A 21126-nucleotide genomic window follows, 5' to 3' on the forward strand; every position below is an offset into this window, starting at 1 on the left:
TACAGAATTAAAATATATAAACTAATGCAACCTTTAAAAAGTGTGCGGAAAATATTTAATGCAAAACTGGTTTTACCGGCAAGCTAGAGTTAAACAAGAATCTCAAAAAATGATAATAATACATGTACTTATGTCAATGTCCAAAAAACACTATAAATGTGCTGTAAAATAATGTATATACTAGTTGCTACCTACATACCTTTTACTACCTATTTATCCAATTACCTACTTACAGTACCTGTACATTATAGAATTTTTTTAATTTGAACTAACACCTTCACATTTACTTACTTTTTGCTTCAAAGAATCAATTTCTGCTTTCTTTGTTGCTTTCCATTTTTCAAAATGTTTCTGACTCTGCTTCTTCAACTTTCCAATACCGTCAAGCTTGTGGAGAGAATCAGACTTTGGACAATCCTTCTTCTTGCTGCATCTAAATAAATATATTGAATTATAACCTTTGATGTTGTAGACAATTAAACAGATCACCTGTAAAGGGTACACCACTGAGTGCAAGCAGCACCATTAGGCCTAGTCTCACTCAATCTAGGGAGGTGACTGGTTCTACTCAGGCTAGCAGTAGTGGAGGGGTTGAGTTGGTAACAGGACACACTGAAACATTCTCTTTGCCATTATCATTCCCTGCTACTAGTGAACAATGTGATTTGTCCATAACAACTATGTATGAAGGCCTTCATCATAGGTCATCTCCTGAGAACTCCGCTGGATTTGAACCAGCGGATGATATTGTTCCTAATTCAAGATTCAAATTCAACAGGTCACCATTACCTATCTTTAGTAGAGATCGCAGATTGTATAGGGAGTTTAGATTGGTTTGGCGCATGTTTGCTGCTCGATAATTTTTTTCTGATCAAGAATGAGCCTGGGAATTAAAACACTGTTTGAAAGGGGTAGCTTATGAATGTATCGGGTCTATCAGTAGCATCCTCCCTCTTGCCTACACATTAATGTGGAAACGCCTTGATAGCCGTTACTGTAATGTGGGTCTGAGAGTTAAAGAAGTGTATTCAAAGTTATCATCTCTTACATCTGTTCGTGAAAATGATATGCAGGTGGAGCTCTGTTACGGACAGTTGGGAGTGATCAGGTACATCAACATAATCACTATTTGCCAAACTGAAGATTTGTGTAGGCTGCTTCCTGCATCGTTGACCCGGTAATGGATGGAAAAAAACAAAGTCGCTTCAATAGATGAACAGCTTCATCCATTCTCCGCATTTATGCACTTTTTAGAGGGTAAAAGAGACCCAGCTGTCAGGCTGGCTTCAGCTTCAGCTTTTTCTCCATGCGGTTCATCAACAGCCAAACCTAGGAAAACAGGTACAGCCAGCAATGCTGCACAAGTGAGACAGACAACAAAGATTGAGGGATAAAATGCACAGATGCCCAGTTGCTACCTACACTTGGAGGGCAACCATGCCACGAAGGACTACCGGTTGTTTGGAAACCTTACAACTGATGAGAAATACAAACTTTTGAAGGAGAATCATACTTGCTTCCACTGCCTCAAGAAGCACTCCAAGAACAAGAGCAGTGGTGGCAAGTGTTCAAAATGTAAGAGGGATAATCATGAAACACTCCTTTGTAGATGGACTAAAAAACTCCTTGCAGACAGTTTCCAACTTGATCATTCTCAGGATAAAGGGCCAGCTGTCAAGAGCAATCACTGCATGGCTGGCTCATCAGTTCTACCAATTCAGAATGTACGGTTATACGGCAACTCTAAGTTCTTGACTGTCTTATACGATGGCGACGCTAATGCTTCATTGATAACTCAGACAGCCGCCAAGGGCATACACGCTCAGAGGGTCCGCTCTGTAAAACTTGACTTGAAGGCTTCAGGCAATGTTGAGTCAAACACAAATCTCATGTCTATGAGGTTCACTCTGAGCAAATACAGGACATGGTCGATCGCAAGGTGGCAAGGGTCCTGACAAAGGAGGAACTCGCTAATTGGGAAGGACCTCTCTTCTACATTAGCAATTTAGCCGTACTAAATCATGAATCTGCCACAACACCCAACCGTATTGTATTTAACTTGAGTCAAGTTGTAAAAGTAGTGTCGCTGGACTTATTCCTAGCAGAAGATCCTGATGCTTATATAAATAACCTCATTAGTATCATTTTGCGTTGGCGCCGGGGGCTGATCACTATGGTAGCAGATATTCGCAAGATGTACAACTTCATATGCATGGAAGAGGCTGAGCAGCACTGCCATGGTTTTCTCTGGCAAAACCTGGAGAATTAGCAACCGGATATCTATATCATCCCCAAAGGCAATTTCGGGGATCGACCAGCTGCTGCAATAAACTCTGAAGCAATATTCAAAACAACAGAAATGGTAGAATATCAACACTCTGATGTATCCGATCTGCTGAAACAATGCTCTTATGTTGATGATATTGTTCACTCTGTTGCCTCAAAGGAGACAGCCATTGACATGGCCAGGGAGTCAACTTGTGTACTTGGTTTGCAGGCTTATCTCTCAAGTACCAACCTTTCAGTGTAGAGTACGAACCCAAATTCTCTCGAGACAATGAGCCACCCTTATCAACAGATTCCAACAACAGGATCCAAGTACTTGGCATTCATTCCAAACCATTGCCAGATTAGATGGTCATAGTGACAAGGTGGTACTTTTCTGCCCAAAAGAACAGAGTTTACACTGAGGCTGATTTGACTTCCAAACAGGTACCATCTGGTCTGCCTTGCACTTTAACTCGTGTGATCTTGGAGCAGACTACGAAGCTGTAAGATTATTTAAGCATATACTGTGCATTCTTACTCAGAGCAGAGATTCTTCTTTGAGAAACCTGGGTTATAAATTTAAAATGGAACACACCACTACCAAGTAATCCGACACATCTCTGGGAATGCTACTTCTCTGCGCTATTCGAGTTCACCTAGTGGTAGTTTGATGGAAGCCTGGTTCTGCCCAATGCTAAAGGGGAGCCCGATCTAATTCTGTCTAAAGCGAGTAGCCAGGCTTATGGGTTTGTGACTTATATCAGGTAGAGGCTAATTGATGGTCAGTTTTGGTGCAGGTTCATAAGGCCCAAGTTTAAAATCGTTTCCTTCAAAAAAGCAGACCACCTTTCAACTGAATCCTTGTGGAGTCGTATTATCAAAACGTGAAAAAAAAGCTTTGAATGTGATTTTTCAAAAACTAACTTTGTTATTCTCGGTTGATGAGTTCCTTCAGTAGATAAATGCACATTCACAAATGAATTAGTGGTGGTGCATCTTTACAAGTTTTACTAACAACCTTCATAATTCTGCATTCTCATCATTCTTATTATCTCCTTATTCTCACCCTCATTTTATATCGTCAATTTAATATCTTTACTCTACCTTAATAACAGAATATTTTTTCCAAATTGCGTTGAATCGGACATGAATGCATTGCCCTATAGCTATTTTAAGTTAGGTACTCATAATTATGTTATACTTTCTATCAAACATTGTCAGAAATTTGTCAAATTTCTGCCAACCCCACCCATCCGGTGTTTCAGGATGGCTACAACAAGTGATAGTATTATCTTTGCTCAAACTAACAAGCAAAGCTTTTCATCAAAAGCAGTGAGATTATTTATCACTTCAGTTGATATGAGCAGTTTATAGTCAACCAATGTTCATTAGCTAGTTTGTGAGAATTGCTTGAGAGTGAGAACACCTGCATTAACAGTAAGTTTATTTTTTCTACTACATGTAATTTTGAACTTTTTAATGACTTTTGTACACGCGCTAAAATAAGCTTAATTGTTGTTTTCCAGCTACAGCTAGTTGTCTATCACAACAGCTAATGTATCTCACCTTCTGTGTCAAGTTACGAGTATATTAGCATTTGGAGCGGATCTCCCAACTATTGTGAGTGTTGGTACCATACATGGATGTTCCGTTCAACTAATACATTTGCCTGTTTTTTGTTTTCACATCAACCTGTATATTTTTTTTCCATTGGTGTACATAATTTTTCTGTATACAGGGCGCCATTAAACAAATAAAGGAAATCTCAACCTATGAGAACACCTATTCATTATCGCCATCCACATGTCCCAAACCAGATACTAGAACAATAAATCAGTATGAAAAAGGGGAACAAAAGCAGTTGCTAACATCTGACTTGACTAATGCAAATTGTAAGGCTTATTAAAGTTAGATTTTTGTAATTAGAGATTGTAAATAAATTATGAATGAATACTCTTTTACAATGGGTAAGCACTGAAATTCCAATCTTCTATAAAATAGCTGATTATAATTTCTATTTGATAATAATGACTGACACAAGATGTCTTGTGATTGAAAGTTGAAGAATCTCTTGGCAATGCTGGACCTACTGCTGGTGTTAATTTAAAATGGGTGAATGTGATATGGTGCATAGATGTCTACGCACAAACGTGGAAGCAAAATTATAATGTGATGATTAGATGATTATAAAATGAAAAACTGAAATATTGCATAGAATTGTTTACATAGGCATAGCTGGCATATTTGATAAAAGTTGAACAAGGTGGTGCAGCATATTGGCTGCCCACCAATGTAATCTTACACTCTAAAGATAATCTTGAGAATTTGGATAAATTGAAGTTTTTCTTAGAGTAAACCTTTTATCTGTAAGCATCCCAACAGTATAACTACAACTGAAGCTTTTGAAATGCAAATAAAATAGAACAAAACCTTTTCAAAGTGACAAAGTCTACCACAATAGTATATTGTATATGTTTTCCTTTTTGTACTTGAACAAACAACATCTTATTGCATAACACAAACACTACTTTGAAACTTCAATATGTAATAAGATGTGCATTGACATGATGAAATACCATGTGTATATGAAAAAACTTTGAACACTAAAAACTCAAATATTCTTTGACCAGAGCTTATATTAACAGTGAGCATTTACTATATAGGCTGAGCCCTTTGCTGAATGAAGGTTTCTAAATAGATGAAGCTTCATTAACTTTATCAGCAACAGAACGATTGATAACCATTAATTGAGTGAATAATAACATTTATGTAACAAGGAGTAACGAATGACATAACAAGTAATGTTGCTGGCTACACACAGATTTATGAAATGAATCTTTCTTATGTAGGGTGTACATTTACTTTAGCTACTATATGATGTGCTATATTGACAAATATATTGACTAGTGATAATTTTTAGTCATTCCTCTGCAGCTGTAGACTCTAGTACACTTATTCATGTATCTTTAGGTTAATGAATTGAGGATTGATGGCTAAGGACTCTAGCAGAATAGTTTTAGGCATCTCTGGACTTATAAAATACTTTTGCTGCCATAAATCGTGACAATTCGCTAATTCTCACTGGACACTATGCATGGTGTTCTTTGAACTGGACCCGGACCTGGACCCAGCCAGACCCGAATTGTGTTTCTTTTTTTCATATTAATAGCCTAATAAATAATACAAAAATCCATTTAGTCGCTACTAATTACTTAAATTACAAAATTCTAGCAATTAGAGACACCTCAATAGATCCTGGCACCTTGCTATATTTAACCTTAAACATTGGTAAAACAATTCCATCTTTATTAAAGATCATTGGCACAAGTTTAATCTAAGCAATTAAAGTGATTTACACATTTCCGTACTGCCTGAGATTCAGCTCTTAAAATCTTTGAGTTCAATTGACCGAAAAAAGTATTGGCCCACAAAAAATTCTTTCTGCAACTTAACGCTGAATCAAAAAATCTATGAAACTTATCAATTCAATAAAAGCTCTTGGCTGGTCTTTTTTGCCATTGTTTTTAAGCAACACATCATTTGTTAATGTTAGAGTAAAACATTCTTTTTAACCACAAAATTGGACAGTGACCATATTCTTGATTAAAAACAATAAGAATCCAGATATCAATCATTTGTTTTAGATTATTTAAATAACCACAATGTTTTTAAATACTTTAAACTATTTATGTTAGATTCTTTTAATGGCCAGTTACTCAAATAGTAGTGATCCTGCATTCCAACTTGCTTCCTTATTTAAAAGCATTTATTAATAAGCAGAAAAGATAAATTATGAAACTTTTTGAAAAACAGTACCTTATGAAAGCTTTAAAAGTTTCTACGAAGTCTTGAGTTACCAGCTTTCTCCACAGACTCACATCTCATTTGCGCAAAGGGTGAAATCAGAGTTCAGTGGTTAGGGCACCACCTTATAATCAGTGTGACAGCTTGCATCACACCAGTAATATGAGTGGAAAAGACAATGCATCAAACCACAATTTATCCTGCGATACATCATTTCAAAGTCTATAGATCAAACTCCATAAAGTCCTTAGTAGTTATCTTACAGAGAGTCAGACTAGTACCACTATGTGAGCTTTTCCACTAAACAATCACATGCTAGAGGTTTGAGATGAAACAATACATATTATGTAACCTTAGAATAATATCAACCATGCAGCTACCACAATACAAAGCTATGTTAATATCAGACGTTTCTATTAAATCATACATTCTTAACATACATGTTAAGTTGGTTATACATAATACAATAGTTTTACAGCAACTATCTTTTCAATTCCAAATTTCATTTAAATCATGTATGTTGCTAGAAATTAACTTAGATACTCATTAAACTGACAATATTAACACAGACCAGAATTAATGGGTAACCATACACAGTCTGGCAGGAACTTCAAAATAAACTCATGTCTCATCATTGGATAACACCAACAAATTCTACTTCCCGCGACCAAACTCAAGTGAGGTGATTATTTGAGAGCTTTATGATAAATGCATATGTGCACACAACTCAAGTAAATTTTTCAACAACGCTGTCGCAAACCCTTGTACTGAAATCTCATCAACAAATTTAACCATTCCTCAATGGAGTCGTTTAAGTATAATAACAATACAAAACCCAGATAAAACTATTTAAATATGTTACCAAGTCTTTGAAATTTGTAGACAATATCCTAAACCTTACGCATCTGACCAGATAATACATAACTAGATAGATTAGTTTGGCCTAAAATTACTATTACATCCTAAAAAGCCTTCTTTAATCAAATTTAAGACCGGCCAACGAAACGCCGATAAAACCGTGTGACCGAGAGTAGAACCATCAACTCATGCATATTTCATGAGAAAAACGTGCACGATTCACCAGTCTATGGCATTGTCCTATTGCCGAAAGTTTGTAATATCTTTCCGTTTTTAACATCTTGCAAAAATAGTTAATTATAAGAATAATTATTTGATGTTATGAAATTATTATAAGATTTAACTATAAGAATAATCATTCGAATTTATTTATTCAAAGGTTTCTGTAAAAAACCGTGGACCGTTTGAGGCGTAGACCGATTTACAGGTACGAACTTGTGGAACACAGTTTATCAGCCTATGTTTTTTTTTGTACATTTACCGGTTTCATTAAATTATTTAAAATGTTAGCCAACATTTTTTACATCTTATGTACAAGCAAGGGCCGAACTAAAATACCCCTTTGTGATGAGAACATTTTTTTATTTTGCTCCAGTTTGCAGAAAACTTCCAGACACGTGAATGCTGATGCTCGCTTTCTGTTACAGATCGCTATCAAAACCATTGTACATTTAACACAACCAACTTTCAAACTGTGTATATTACACAGCAGCTTGCCATTTTACTTCTAATATTGCATTTCTCCTATTGCAGAGGAGAGATCTAAACATATAATATTTTCCTTTCATTATTGCTGTTTGTTGTACATAATAACACCCAGTACATTACAGCTACCATTGCATCCACCATTGCAGTTCTCCTATTGCACTGCAGTGCCTTTTGACTGCTAATATTGCATTTCTCAACCATCAGTACCCATTATTTTTTCCAATATTACTTTGGCCATGAGCTGTATGACAAGGGAATTTCTAGTTAAGTACATGATGTAAAATGAGCAAGGATTTGTTTCGGCATACTCAATAATAATACCAAACAGATTTTATCCAAAGTTACTCCAAACAATATGACTTGGTTAATAATCGCATATGCCCAAATATATTATTGAAATATTATTTGTACGATGTATGAACAACATTTAACTGTGCATCACATCTATCTTCTTTACTTTTCATACCATACAGAGATTTTTGTCCGTATGTTTATTTTAGTATGTTTATGTTATCTGTTGGTCTTGAAGGTGAGAAATCCCCACGGCGCGTACTGCCCATATCTGAATGTGATATTAGATTTCCTTGCCGATCATAACCAGTAAATGCACTGAAGTTACTTTGCCCTTTTGCTACTGAGCGCTTCGGCTGGGAACTCCCCAGCATACAGCGCCAATTATTAGGGCGATTTGAGCCTTCGACACGACTGCATAAAACTGCAGAAACTTACATCAGAATGGTAGAAAATACCTAAATTAGCATGCAAAAGAAAACTGAGAAGTTTCTCTAAAATCTGATTTTTTTATGTTTATAGCTTGCAGGTACTTTACATCGCAAGTTTTAATTTGTTGAAGCTATGAATATTTTTTTTATTATGCGAACTTCCATTACATTTTTTAATTGATGAATGTAACCGGCAGTGCCGTATTAAGAATACCTGAATGGATTCACAAACTTATAACAATTTGCAAAAATAATTACTCCTCTAAGTGCATTGAAAGTGGAGTTATGAGCTCTGATGCATTGCAGGCGCATCATCCGAATTGCTAATTGCACAACCCCAATGAGCAGTGCAAGACGGATGCCCGGGGTGGTTGCTGAAACTTTTGCTATAACTTACATAAAAATTGACATGAAGTTATAAATATATATGCATTGGAAAGCTTAGTAATTTCCTTAAAAGCAGCTATTCAATTCTTGCAGATTGTCTGGGAATATTTTAGTCAAAATACTGATTTATTGAAATTACAACCTTTTTGTAATTAAATATAAAAAATTAATACGTTTTTAGAAGCAAGAACTCCCTAAAAACGCTTATTGAAATTTATTTGTATGAATTGATAGGTTTTCATAAGTTTAACAAAGAAATTGGTGGTCTATGTGCAATGAAAGTGGAGTTAAGAGCTCCGATCAATCGCAGGTACACATCATCACAGTGCTCATAACGCCATATTGATGACCAGTGCAACGTTGTCAAACATGGCCGCACAAACTCTGTTATAACTTACAGTACATGCAAATTGACTTGAACCTATGAATTAAAGTTACTGCAAGATACATTGTAAAGTATCTTGCAGTAACTTCAGTGACTGCAAATTGTAGTAACTGTAACTGCATTGCCACTCTTTGATTAGGCAGTGCCGTTTAAAGGGCAGTAGGAATACCGATATGCAACCAATATCAGATAATAACATTTCAGCAAATGGATGTGCAACAGCTAGCGATACTAAGCAATGAAACGTTTGAAGAATCTAAAATACAACTTTAGAAATGTTGTTTGTGACTCCTTTGTCAGTGTGCTCGTCTCGCTCCCGCTCATCACCAATAAACACAGTCAACCTGCACACAAAACTAGAGACAGCATCATAAATAGCAAATAACAATAACTAGATCTTTTAGATGGAATATACTGCCTGAAGCAGAACCGGCCTATTGAACCCGGCAAACTTTCATCTATAGATCTAAATTTACTAGGTAGCAAAATAGAAAATAACAGGTCGGATAACATGGCAAATAAATTTCCTATCTTGAACAATTTAATACATACAGGGTTTTAAAAAGTGTCAGTGAAATGCAAAGTAAAAAGAAAACCTGCTTCTTGAAATCATTTTATTAAAAATATGCATAAATAATATAACATTGTGGACGAGAAAGACAACAGAGTAAGCGTTTTGAGAATACCCAAATGCAAATTAAACCAATAACTCTTTAAATCTTTTCATCATCAACGAGTTCCAAAGCATCGAGATGTTTTGAAGGCCATATCTATTTGTTTTGATAAATATAACATTTATAATGGCCGATGTTATAAAAAGCTTTAAATAACAAAAAACTCACTTGTTTAAGAATTAGAACTAATACTCCTGCTAAGCTGTATTGGACAGCTTAGCAGGAGTATTAGTTTAAAATGTAATTATGTTGGTTTCAAGTCAGCTCCTCTTTGAAACCCATATTATTCCCTTTTTCAATGCTGACTGTATCAATCTGACTTGCAATTCAATTCACTCTGTTGATCTTCTTTTTTACTTCTATCATCTTCCCCATATGATTCTAACCTGAAATCCTCTTATTCACTTTCCAACCAGTAGATGTCTTGCTGTAAACACTTTTTTTAGCAGAGCTCCGAAAATCACGTGCGTTTAGATAGACTATAAAATAAGATGTTCATAAAAGCAGGTCTATAAAATTTGATCTTATTTTGTGAACCTGCTTTCCATGAAATAAGATCAAATCTTTACCATGTCTACTTTTTGCACATGTATATTAGGGATCATTCATAACCTTAAAACATTTGTACAAAACCTACCGAAATTGCTCAAACTGATGATGGTAAATATTATGCTGTTTTTTAAATTGATAAAATTATTTAGAAAGGCCTATCAGAGACTAAATTCTGTCGAGAATTTACAGGCTCCAAATGCTGAAACAATGTTTTTATTCGGAGGTTTCCGGTTTTGGTACGGACCAGGTTGAATAACTATACATGTAGTTACCAAGGTTAACATAGTTTTTTTACTAATGTTTAATATGTCAAGTATGTATATAAACTTTTACAGGTTTTTTTTCTGGGGTATATATTGATACCATGGCAGTAGTCTTCTTTACTAATATAGCAAGTTGATGATTAAAAATTTTATGTAGTAGAATTAGAAATGTACTATTACAAATGACCAATGGATATGGCCGCCAGTTTACTGTATTTAAATGAGCTTCATCAATGGTAGATTTTGTTTCTGCATCTTTAGTTAAACATACTTTCTGCGCTTTGGGCATCACAATTTGTCATCCAGTTTTTAACCTTACTAGTCTTGGATGCTTCGAAAAGAATTTCAGTGTTTCCTTGTTTTTTTCAGTGTTTGAAAAAGAGAAATAAATCTTCAAAATGAAATGGTCATTGCATCCTCTATATACCAGAGTTGAAAAATTCTTAGACATTTATTAGTTGTATGTTTATAAGTTGTAATTTTGCAAGTTAGTAGCTCAGAAGACCCACAGCTAAATACTTCAAGTGGCTCATTATTTTGAGACAGAATTCAATGACTAGTTGACACACTTTAAATAATAAGTCAGTTCTATTTGTGTTTGTATAATTAGCATCAAATGAAAACAATTATTGAATCAAGTTAGCTACATTGGAGCGTACTGAGAGGTTTCTGTCAAAACTCAAAAAACCTTTAGTAATATATTAGTGAGACTCACAGTCTAAAAGGGTTTCTGTTGATTCCTACTGATGAAGCTATGAGCAGCTAGACTTTTTTCTTTTGAATCTATGTGGTACTTTGAGACAGGAAGAGATACACCAGTGGTTCACCAGAATGGTCATAAATCATACAGCTTTTTGTGATGGTGTCTTTCCTATAAAACTGTCAAAACGACATCTCCTTAGAACTTTTAAAACCTCTGAATAAAGCAAGAATAGCAGTGGTGAGCAACTACATACTCTTGCAATAAAGCGCATCAGTTTGAATGCTTCCATGCATTAGTTGATTCAATCAACATGAACTGATGCATGATAATAAAAGTAGATTTTAATTAATATAAAAATTACAGTGATCATGCTGAAAATTCTTGAAGTGAATCTGGTAACCAATAAAACAAAAATATAATAAAGGTTCGTCAAAAGGCTCTTAAGAAATATTGTTCGCTTAAACAAATAAGTTTTTAGAAAACTGTTAAACAATTGAGACAAATGTGAAGGCCTGTAAATACCTATAATATGTTCCAAGTGTTGAATGGCATATCAGATGAAAGTGTGTCTTCTCAGTATCTCATGTTCAACAATAGCACTAACCATGAAATAAAAAAATAAATATAAAATTATTAATAAAAAAAATTCATGAACGCAAAACGATTAGTGAAAAGAGTAGAATTAACTATAACTAAACAATATGGAAACTCAATTGTGCACAACAAATACAATGTACTTAACAGATGGCCTTGAGCTTGTTGCTAAGCAGCCTGTGGCTATAAACACTGACTCCAAAGTTCTATATATAAGTAAACCTAAACATGGCTGCCATAAAATTGTGAATAGTAATGTTTAGAAAAATGCCAATCAATCTAACTAACATTCCATGTTGTTAATGCTGATATTTGACCATCAAAATAGGAGCAAACTATAGCAAACATGTCAGGCATAATTGCAGCAACCCTCACTCAATATGCTAGCGTTGCTACTTATGAACTTTAACCTATTGTTAGCCAAGGACAAAAGCGTGAAATTTTTAGACAAGCAAATGATCCACAACAATGTGATCACGTAAAAAGCGCCATATTCATGGACCCGCTTGTTATACCACATTCTAAATTTCTTAAGAATATTTCAAAAGTTAAAATGACAATAACTGTAGAGCTGTATGTTTACAGTCAGCCAATGGTTATCATTTCCATAGATCGGTGCCCTATCTAATGTTTTTAGAGTCAAACCTGCAGTGGATTATATATGCTGGTAACTAAAATATTCATTTTTTTAGTTAGCATTACCAGAGATTGTTAGGTCTGAATGATTGTTAAAATTGACAGGCGTTTAAAATTATTTCAACTACAAAAAAAAATTTGTACAAAAAAGAGATTTGTCTAACGCATAAGGTTATAAACCGTTAATATGCCATTGAATTACGTTTGCAGCGGCTGTGGTAAAATTTATTGTCTTAAAAATGTTTCCAATTTGAGTGTGGTTAAGTAAATGTGACTACATGGCCATGTGGGAAAGTAGAGACATATCCAATATTTGGCTAAAGTCAAATGCGTGGAAATAAGGTTGATAGTGAATCTAGTTTTTCCGTGTTTGTTTAAGTGTTAGCTTATGACGACCTTATTGTACCTCTCAACATTAAACCACAGGCTGCCCTTAGAAAGATTAGCGCAGCACGTTATATTGTTATGAGATAAAGAGATGCTACTAGCCAGTCTGTAGGTTGTCCCAACATACAACATCAAATAGATGGAACATTAGTGTGGGTGTGCGTGCGTGCGTGCGTGTGTGTCTGAAACCTATCAGAGAAAAATAAATGCCTGGCAGGTTTCTCTTTGTCTTTTCCTTTACCAACTACTGAGCTTTTCTATAAAACGAAAACACAAAAAATATGGTTTGTGTTTGAATATGAAGCTGCACTAACATTGTGACTTGTAAAAATGCTATTCTTTTCATGCATGGTATCATCAGCTTTACTATTTTAATGACAGTATTATTCAAGTTATCTTGTGAATAAGGTTATAATAATTCTATTCATATTAAACTTTTCAGTATCACATTCCCTTAACATACTAGTTTTAATTATGTTCATCACCCTGACAGGATACGCAAACAACTTCTAGAATGCAAATTATGAGGCAATATGTCAAAGTAAATATAGAACCTTAGTGAATTCCATCAGTTTTGAACAATTGCTAGAGACTTGGGAGTTGTAACCTCATGTATGTAAACTAATATTGCTAACCAGTGGATCTTTTAAGCCTGCTTTGTACTGCAGCATAAGCATATGGCAGTCGACCATAGAATACGCATAAATGCGTGTATGACGGTGAGAGGGTTAAAAAATAATAAAAAGACTCGCGATATCACAAATGCAATTTTGTTTTTTTTATTGATTGTCTGTTAGCGGTAAACTACAGTTAACTGCTCATCGTGTGTATGTCTTATTGTTGGTGACGATGTCAAAACAGCTAGTCATTGCGGTTTATCACGCAGCTAAACGTTGATTTGAAAAATAATGTGCATGTGCCTTTTGCCAGTATAACCTTGCCAGAAGGTTTGGATAATGAGCTATAGCGCAAGTTCCCATTCAGTAAATCAACTCAACAATACTGTCCGTTTCAGATGTATCTGATATATTATATATTATATTTATCTAACATCCTTGAGCTCGGATAATCCTCATCAGAGCTCAGCGATATCAGATTTCCTGTCCACCAGGTCTCATTTAACTCTTTAATGCTTAATGGACAAATATGTGATTCTACTGCTGACCTGAATCATCGATCACAAAAATTCACGGTTGTTATGACGGGTCACTCCACCATCTGCTTTCCCTATTGTTAACTTTCAGTGACAGTAAGTTACAGTGAGCAAGTATGCATTCATAACAACCAAGACTTATGGCTTACTAAGAACAGATAAAGGTATTTACACCAGAAATGGTACATTGAACCAAAATTATAGAATCAGAATCATAATCATTGTAGTGTAAGATAACCTACATGTAAATGGTGTAAGGTTCAAATCAATTTTAGCTTGAAGACATTGCCACAAATATTTAGTTCTTCTAATAAGTTGTTTGGCTTTGATTGATTGGTTAGTTACACAAGTGAAAACTAGTAACTGGCCTCAACTCTCTCTCCCTTTTTCTCTCTTACACTCTTACTCTCTCTCTCTCTCTCTCTCTCTCTCTCTCTCTTCTCTCCTTTTCTCTCTCTCTCTTTTTCTTTTATTTCTTTGTTTCTTTCAGTTTTTGTCTCGGTCTCTGTCCCTGTTTTTGTATCAGTCTTTGTCTTTCTCTCTCTCTAACTCTTTTTCTCGTTCTCTCACTTTCTTTCTCTCTCCTTGTTTTTTCATTCTTTGGCTCTTTTGTTTTCCTGCTTTTACACCCACACATGCATATATTCTGGGACACAAACACATTCTCACAAACGCCAGCTCGTGCCCAAACAGGCGCACACACACACTCTCAGACACATTACGCAAACACACATGCGTGCTCACATGCGCATGCACATACATGCACACTCACACTCACATATACACTTACACACACATGCGTGCATAGACACACTTGCACACACATACACGCATACACTCACTCGCACACTCACACACTCCCTCTTCCTCTCTGTCTCCATCTCTGTTTGCAAATCACTTTGTTGACAATGGCCAAAATACAACGATTGCCAAAAACAGTGTTAAACTGTTTTGCCAGCTAGTCGTTGAGGCTCTACAACTGTTCAGCCCTAAAAACTGATTGTCAAGTCATGGTTGTAAAAGTTAAGCAAAATTAATAAACTTTTTTCTTATTTGGTTATCATAGATTAGCGCTCAAACCTTTCAGCAGTGAGTATACTACATTCCTTGCTACACATTTTAATAAAACAGTATTCCATTCAATGAATCTTGTACAATAAAAGACAAACCAGTCAAGATGGCACCAGAAAGCATTCACAAATAGGCTTTGCAATCAATAAATGAACCAATCATAATAACAAAACTACATCTACATTTACGTTGATAAGGATGAAGCTGGAATTGTCATCCTTTATTGCAGCGTGTACGCAAAACATATTCAAGCTCCAAAAGTGGTTGTTCGCTTGATGTGGACTGATGCAAACCATAATTTATAGATATTCCTAATTATATATTTTGTTAGCGTAACCATTATATGTGTATATTAGGGTTAGCCATTATGTAATCATGTGCTCAGGCTTGGGCCTGCTTTCATTGTGAAAGCACGTGAACACTATCGCTCAAATCGTTGAGTAGCGATTCGATAGATCTAAACGATGGGCTGGAATGAAGTCTTCACCAATGGTAAGGCATACACACCATGTGGGATCAACTGTGGGCGATCGCTAACCAAAAACCAATAAAAATTATGAACAAGCATTCCTGATATCGCGGGTCCTTACACAGATCTTCGCGGCATCACGGAAACAGCATGCTTTGGGAACTGCTTCTAATTGGGCTCACAGCAATGATGTTATGCAATGATCAGCATCAGCTCAAGAAACGAGCTAACCAAATGTTTTTGGGAAATTTTGTTGATAAATTGTAGGAAAACAGAAGACCAGATTATACTACAATTTATTTCCTAAATTGAAATGAGGTACCAATCCAGCCGACTGCAATCACCAATATTTTCAAATGAAAATAAACACATTTGATTATATTCTTAGCAAGATCAAACATACATGTAGATGAGTTTATGCTATGGCTTGCTACGCTCTGCTTAATTATGAATTGCCTAAATAACACAATACCGCTTATAGGAGTGAATGTTGTGTACAATTTATGTGTAAAATTGAGGAATAGAAAAGCAGGATACTCATCTGAGAGAGTCTATTCCTGCTGATACGCGACTAGAAGTGACTTTGCACTACTTGGCAGAAAGCTGCTCATTTAACTCAATTAAATATCATTGGAGAACTAGCATATCAAACGTATGCATGATTATGAATGAAACTTGCATTGTCCTGTAATATGTCATAATGCCGCTATACCTGAAACATTCTCAAACAATTGACATTTGGAAAGGAATAGCCAAATGGTGAGTAGGTGACAAAAATTAATGCTTAACTTGAAGTTAATATTAGAGAATTATAATTAAAATTATTATTTAGAAAGTGTAACTTAGGTAATATAATGGTTTCTTCTTTGGGTTTGAGGGACATTGGAACTTCCCCCACTGCCTGAGAGTCATTGATAGCAAACACATTAGAATGCAATGTCCACCAGCAGCTGGCTTTGAATATTGCAATTACTAAGGGTTTCACTCTATTAACTTACTGGTAGCATGTGAAGCTAATTTTGATTTTTCACTCATTAACATAGGAAAAGCTAGACAGTGGAGTTATGCTGATGCGTTTGAAGCATTTTCCTCTAGGAATGGCAAGTACATGTATATATAACATGATATGATAGGAAATGAAAAGGTGATATATTAAGTTTGTGGATGGTGAGGTGCAGCGATGTTTAAATGGCAACCTCAAAATACATGTTTGCTAATGTAATTATTATCTCCTAAATTTCAAGTATTTGTGTCAGTGCACAGGTACCAGGGGAATACCTGGAAATAAAGAAAGCGAAAGATACACAAATACATTGTCATATTGCTTTGTTTGTGACAAAGCTTTTCCGCTAAAAACATGATTATGAGGCTATTCCCTGGATTGGCATTACCTAATGAGCAGTGTGGGTATAATAACAAACTCTCTAGAGTTTGGAGAACAACTGAAAATGCTTTTGGTAAGCTACGTTAAATTGCCTAAAGTTTTGTTAGTTTTGTTCGAAAAACTAAATTATTAGCTTAAAATAACACAATTTCACAAAGTGCGTTGCACTGTTTCAGATATACTGAGTTCTAGATTGCACATTTTACAGCAAACGGTAACAGGACACCAAGAAAGAGTATGTATCAACATGCATGCTCTGTGCGTGCTGCACAATCTGCTGCAGCATTGCGCACCAGCAAATTACATGCCAGCAGGATACACTGACACAGATGACGAGCTAGGCGTGTGGGAAAATTCTTGAAGACCTTTGGATGAAGTTACACAACCTTCCCTTAGAAGTTCAACAAAATATGAAGTCAACATGAGGAACCATTTTATACATTAATTTAATTGCAACAGCAGCGGATTGGAATATCAAGAGCACAATGTTTTAAAGTGTACAGATTAGACAGTGAATAATTCACATTTATATCTGCGTAGCTTCTGAAAATGCACTTTTATTATATAGTTGGCTGGTTAATTAAATACAACATTGATATAAAAGTATAAAATAATCTAGTTAGTAAATTCAAGCAAATCTAAATATGAAACTGGCGGTGCTTCATAACACCTTCCTTTGCCATGACTTCATGGGTTTTGATTTTTGCTCTGAGAGCTTGTGCATGTGACATTCTTTGGAGGTATTCTGCCACCTCCATTCCAGAGTGATAGTGCATATATTTTTCTCCTCCCTAGCAATCCTTTTTTGAACTGTATATGAGATGGCTTGTATTCGCATGCTGTAAAATCAAGCGTTGATGTGCATGCAAGTACAGATACAAGGATGCCATAAGTTATGCATACTTCACAACTTTTATTGTTTTACATATGCTTACTGGAACAAGTCTTCTGCATTTTTTGAATACCTCTTTTTCTGTTGGTGGTGTATCATACACGGTTTGTGTTAGTACAGATGAAACAGCAGAAGGGCTGCTTAAGGCTGATAATGAAGGGGTAGGGCTCTAATTGCTTTCTATAAAAGCTGCTTCAGAGCGAGTGGTCTCTACTGAATATGAACTTTAAAGTTGATACATAGTTACTCTGGGACCAGGAACCAAGTTGAAAGCAATTGACCCAGAAACAATTACTACCAATTTATAAACCAAAACTTTTAAAAAACTAACAATATATTAACTTACCTATTTTGTAATCCCATGCAAAGCTATTGCAGATGCTCCCACCGTAGTCATTTGATTCTCGGTATTTGCATGTGACCACTCTTTTTATAGTTTTCTTCTTTGCACAGATACAATGCAACTATATCCCAGTTATCTTTCCAACGATTTTGGATCTTGATACTGGCAAAAAATATCATAAACATGAATAATACTAAGTAGCGAGGTTTCAGAATAAAATCCACCAAGCTGCTTTAGCTCCTTCGTACATTAGCTCGAACTCATAACAAGATATTTAATGAGTGTATAAATTATCTAGTGAAAGAAATAATTGCAGACAAGACTTGTATACTGACCATCTTCAGGATTGCCGAGCTGTTTGGTTATCTGTGCGGCTATTTTATTGAAAGCATTCATATTCATGCGCTTAGCTTTTTCGTATGAAAATGAACCTGAGTCATAGAGACATATACAATCATTAACATAACTAATGACTAAGTCTTCGGATGGGTAATTTTTAGCCATGCCTGGCAAATGATTTTGACATTGATCTTCACATCTGTTAAAATTGGATTTGATGCCGTCTACGAACAGCTAATCAAGAAGCAGATAGTTGCGATTATCGGTGTCAAAGTTCAGCATGTTGAAAGTCCATTGCATCATTGCTAGCAACAATTGTGGTGGCCGCTCATTGCAAAATGATGTCATCACAGCTCATGAATGTGGTCTGTCGCGTTGCTAATCGTTGATTGAAGAAATAGTGTGTACGGGCCTTAACTCTTATATAACTAATCAACCTTTTTACTCTCTTGAACTTGTTAAGGCCCGCCCATTACAGTATAAATACTTCTGCATGTACAGTTTTATTATTGTGCACAATACAAAACATATCGCAACTTTGCTGGGTAGCTCTACAAGCACAAACTATCCGAAAATAGTTTTCATTGTACCAGCAGTTACATCACACCAGCAAACATTATCCTCAATAAGCAACTAGGCTTGCAATTTGTCATAATGCACCAGCTTCTCAGATTGCACCATGATTATAGTGCAACATCAAACATCATTGCCTAATAATGACTAGGTTGGCAATTTGTCAGATATCACTATCATCTTAGATCATTTCTGCATAACAGGGTACCAGCAAACATCATCGCCAGGAAGTAACTAAGTTAACCATATCCTAAGTTTCACCAGCATCATAGTGCATCGACAGGACAGTTGTATCTCATTGACCATTTTAATTAGTCACAGAAGAAGTCACAATATTTCTCTAAAAAGGAGTAGCAAAGGCAATGACAAAGCGAAGTTTAGCGTGGCAATTTCGAATCAGGCAACTTCTCCTAGCTTGCTAACCAAAATCAACTTCCCGTTCCAGCGACTTCTTTGAGTTTTCACAACAGAGAACCTATTTTCTAATAGTGCCCTAAGCAGTTCAAATACATCACTTGTATTACATAAAATCTGGTTCAATTAATATTTTATTGTAGAAACACTTATTTGCTCAAGCTAGTAAAACGCTGTTGTTTATTCATTAGGAAACTGTTAAATGATAAAAACTGATGAATCCAGCATATTCATGCAGTTTCTGAACATTTCATATGAAGGACCTGAATCAGTTTTGTTGTTATACTCATTGTTAGAACTGTCCATACACCGTTATGTGTTACACACTTCAGACAGTTTAATGAATATTGATTATCCCTTAAGAATACTGACCTAGTTTTATATAGTTTGAAAGGCATCAGCAAGTTCTTACCAAGTGAACAAGATAATGATGACTGCTAACAATATGTTACTAAACCTGTTAAACTAACAATAGACTCAAAGTAATTCATGAAGGTAACTGTGAATAATTTATCAATACACCGTGATACTCATTGGAGTATTATTATTAAGTCATCACTGCTACTTGTACTTGTAGTTTATCAAGTTTAGATGAGTAATGATGACAAAATAATTTTAAGATATACAATTATATTATCACAATAATGAAAATAAAAGCAAATGAAATTAATCATCCAAACCATGATTGTTGGAACTAGGTAATATTCTCTAATTTACATTTAATAAAAATAAAAAGCCATACCAAAGTATAAGTACGAATAAACTAATATTATAATGTTTTTTGGAAAACTAATGGAGGGGATCAAAAAAGAAGTCGCAAGTTAGTCCTGTCCTACCGAATATCAAACCTAAGTAATCCCTCACTCTTAGCAGCCACCCAGAGAGTGTTCCCACTTATACACATATCCACAATGGCAATTTCATCTTTGATGTCAGAAAATTTAGGGTGATTGATTTCTGCTTTCACATCACCTGTCAAGTAAAAAAAATTCTAAACATAAACTTTTCTTTATCGTAAGTAAGTAAGTAAGTAGACTATCAATCAGTAATCACTTGTTCTATGGTTTAGTTTATAGACACATAAAGATACAAGTATAAACAGTTCACATTATTATAATATTTAGAAATACTAATAACATTAACTAAGCAGTGTGTAACAATAAAATCTAAGGCTAGTTTATATTCAGACACTGTTACACAGTAATGTCAGTAACACATACAAACAATATGCATCTAATGATTGATAGGAGTGGAACCTCTTTCCATTTTTTATGAGGTGACCATAATGTAACCGTGACCGCTGAATGTAGCAATGAGTGACATTGGAGCTTTACTGTCACATATTAAATGTTATGTTTTACATGTCCTGTTTAGCTAAGCATTCTGTCATGAAGTAGAAAAAACTGATATATTCGTATATAATGTTTTTGTAAAAAACAATGTGTTGATTCAGTTATGGTCGTATCCACAGATATATTCATTAGGCAAGTTTGTGTTGACCAGAACAATATATATTATATATATAGCTTTTTCTTTCAACATTAAAC

The sequence above is a fragment of the Watersipora subatra genome, chromosome 8 (assembly GCF_963576615.1).
Source record: "Watersipora subatra chromosome 8, tzWatSuba1.1, whole genome shotgun sequence".
In the NCBI taxonomy this organism is placed as follows: Eukaryota; Metazoa; Bryozoa; class Gymnolaemata; order Cheilostomatida; family Watersiporidae; genus Watersipora; species Watersipora subatra.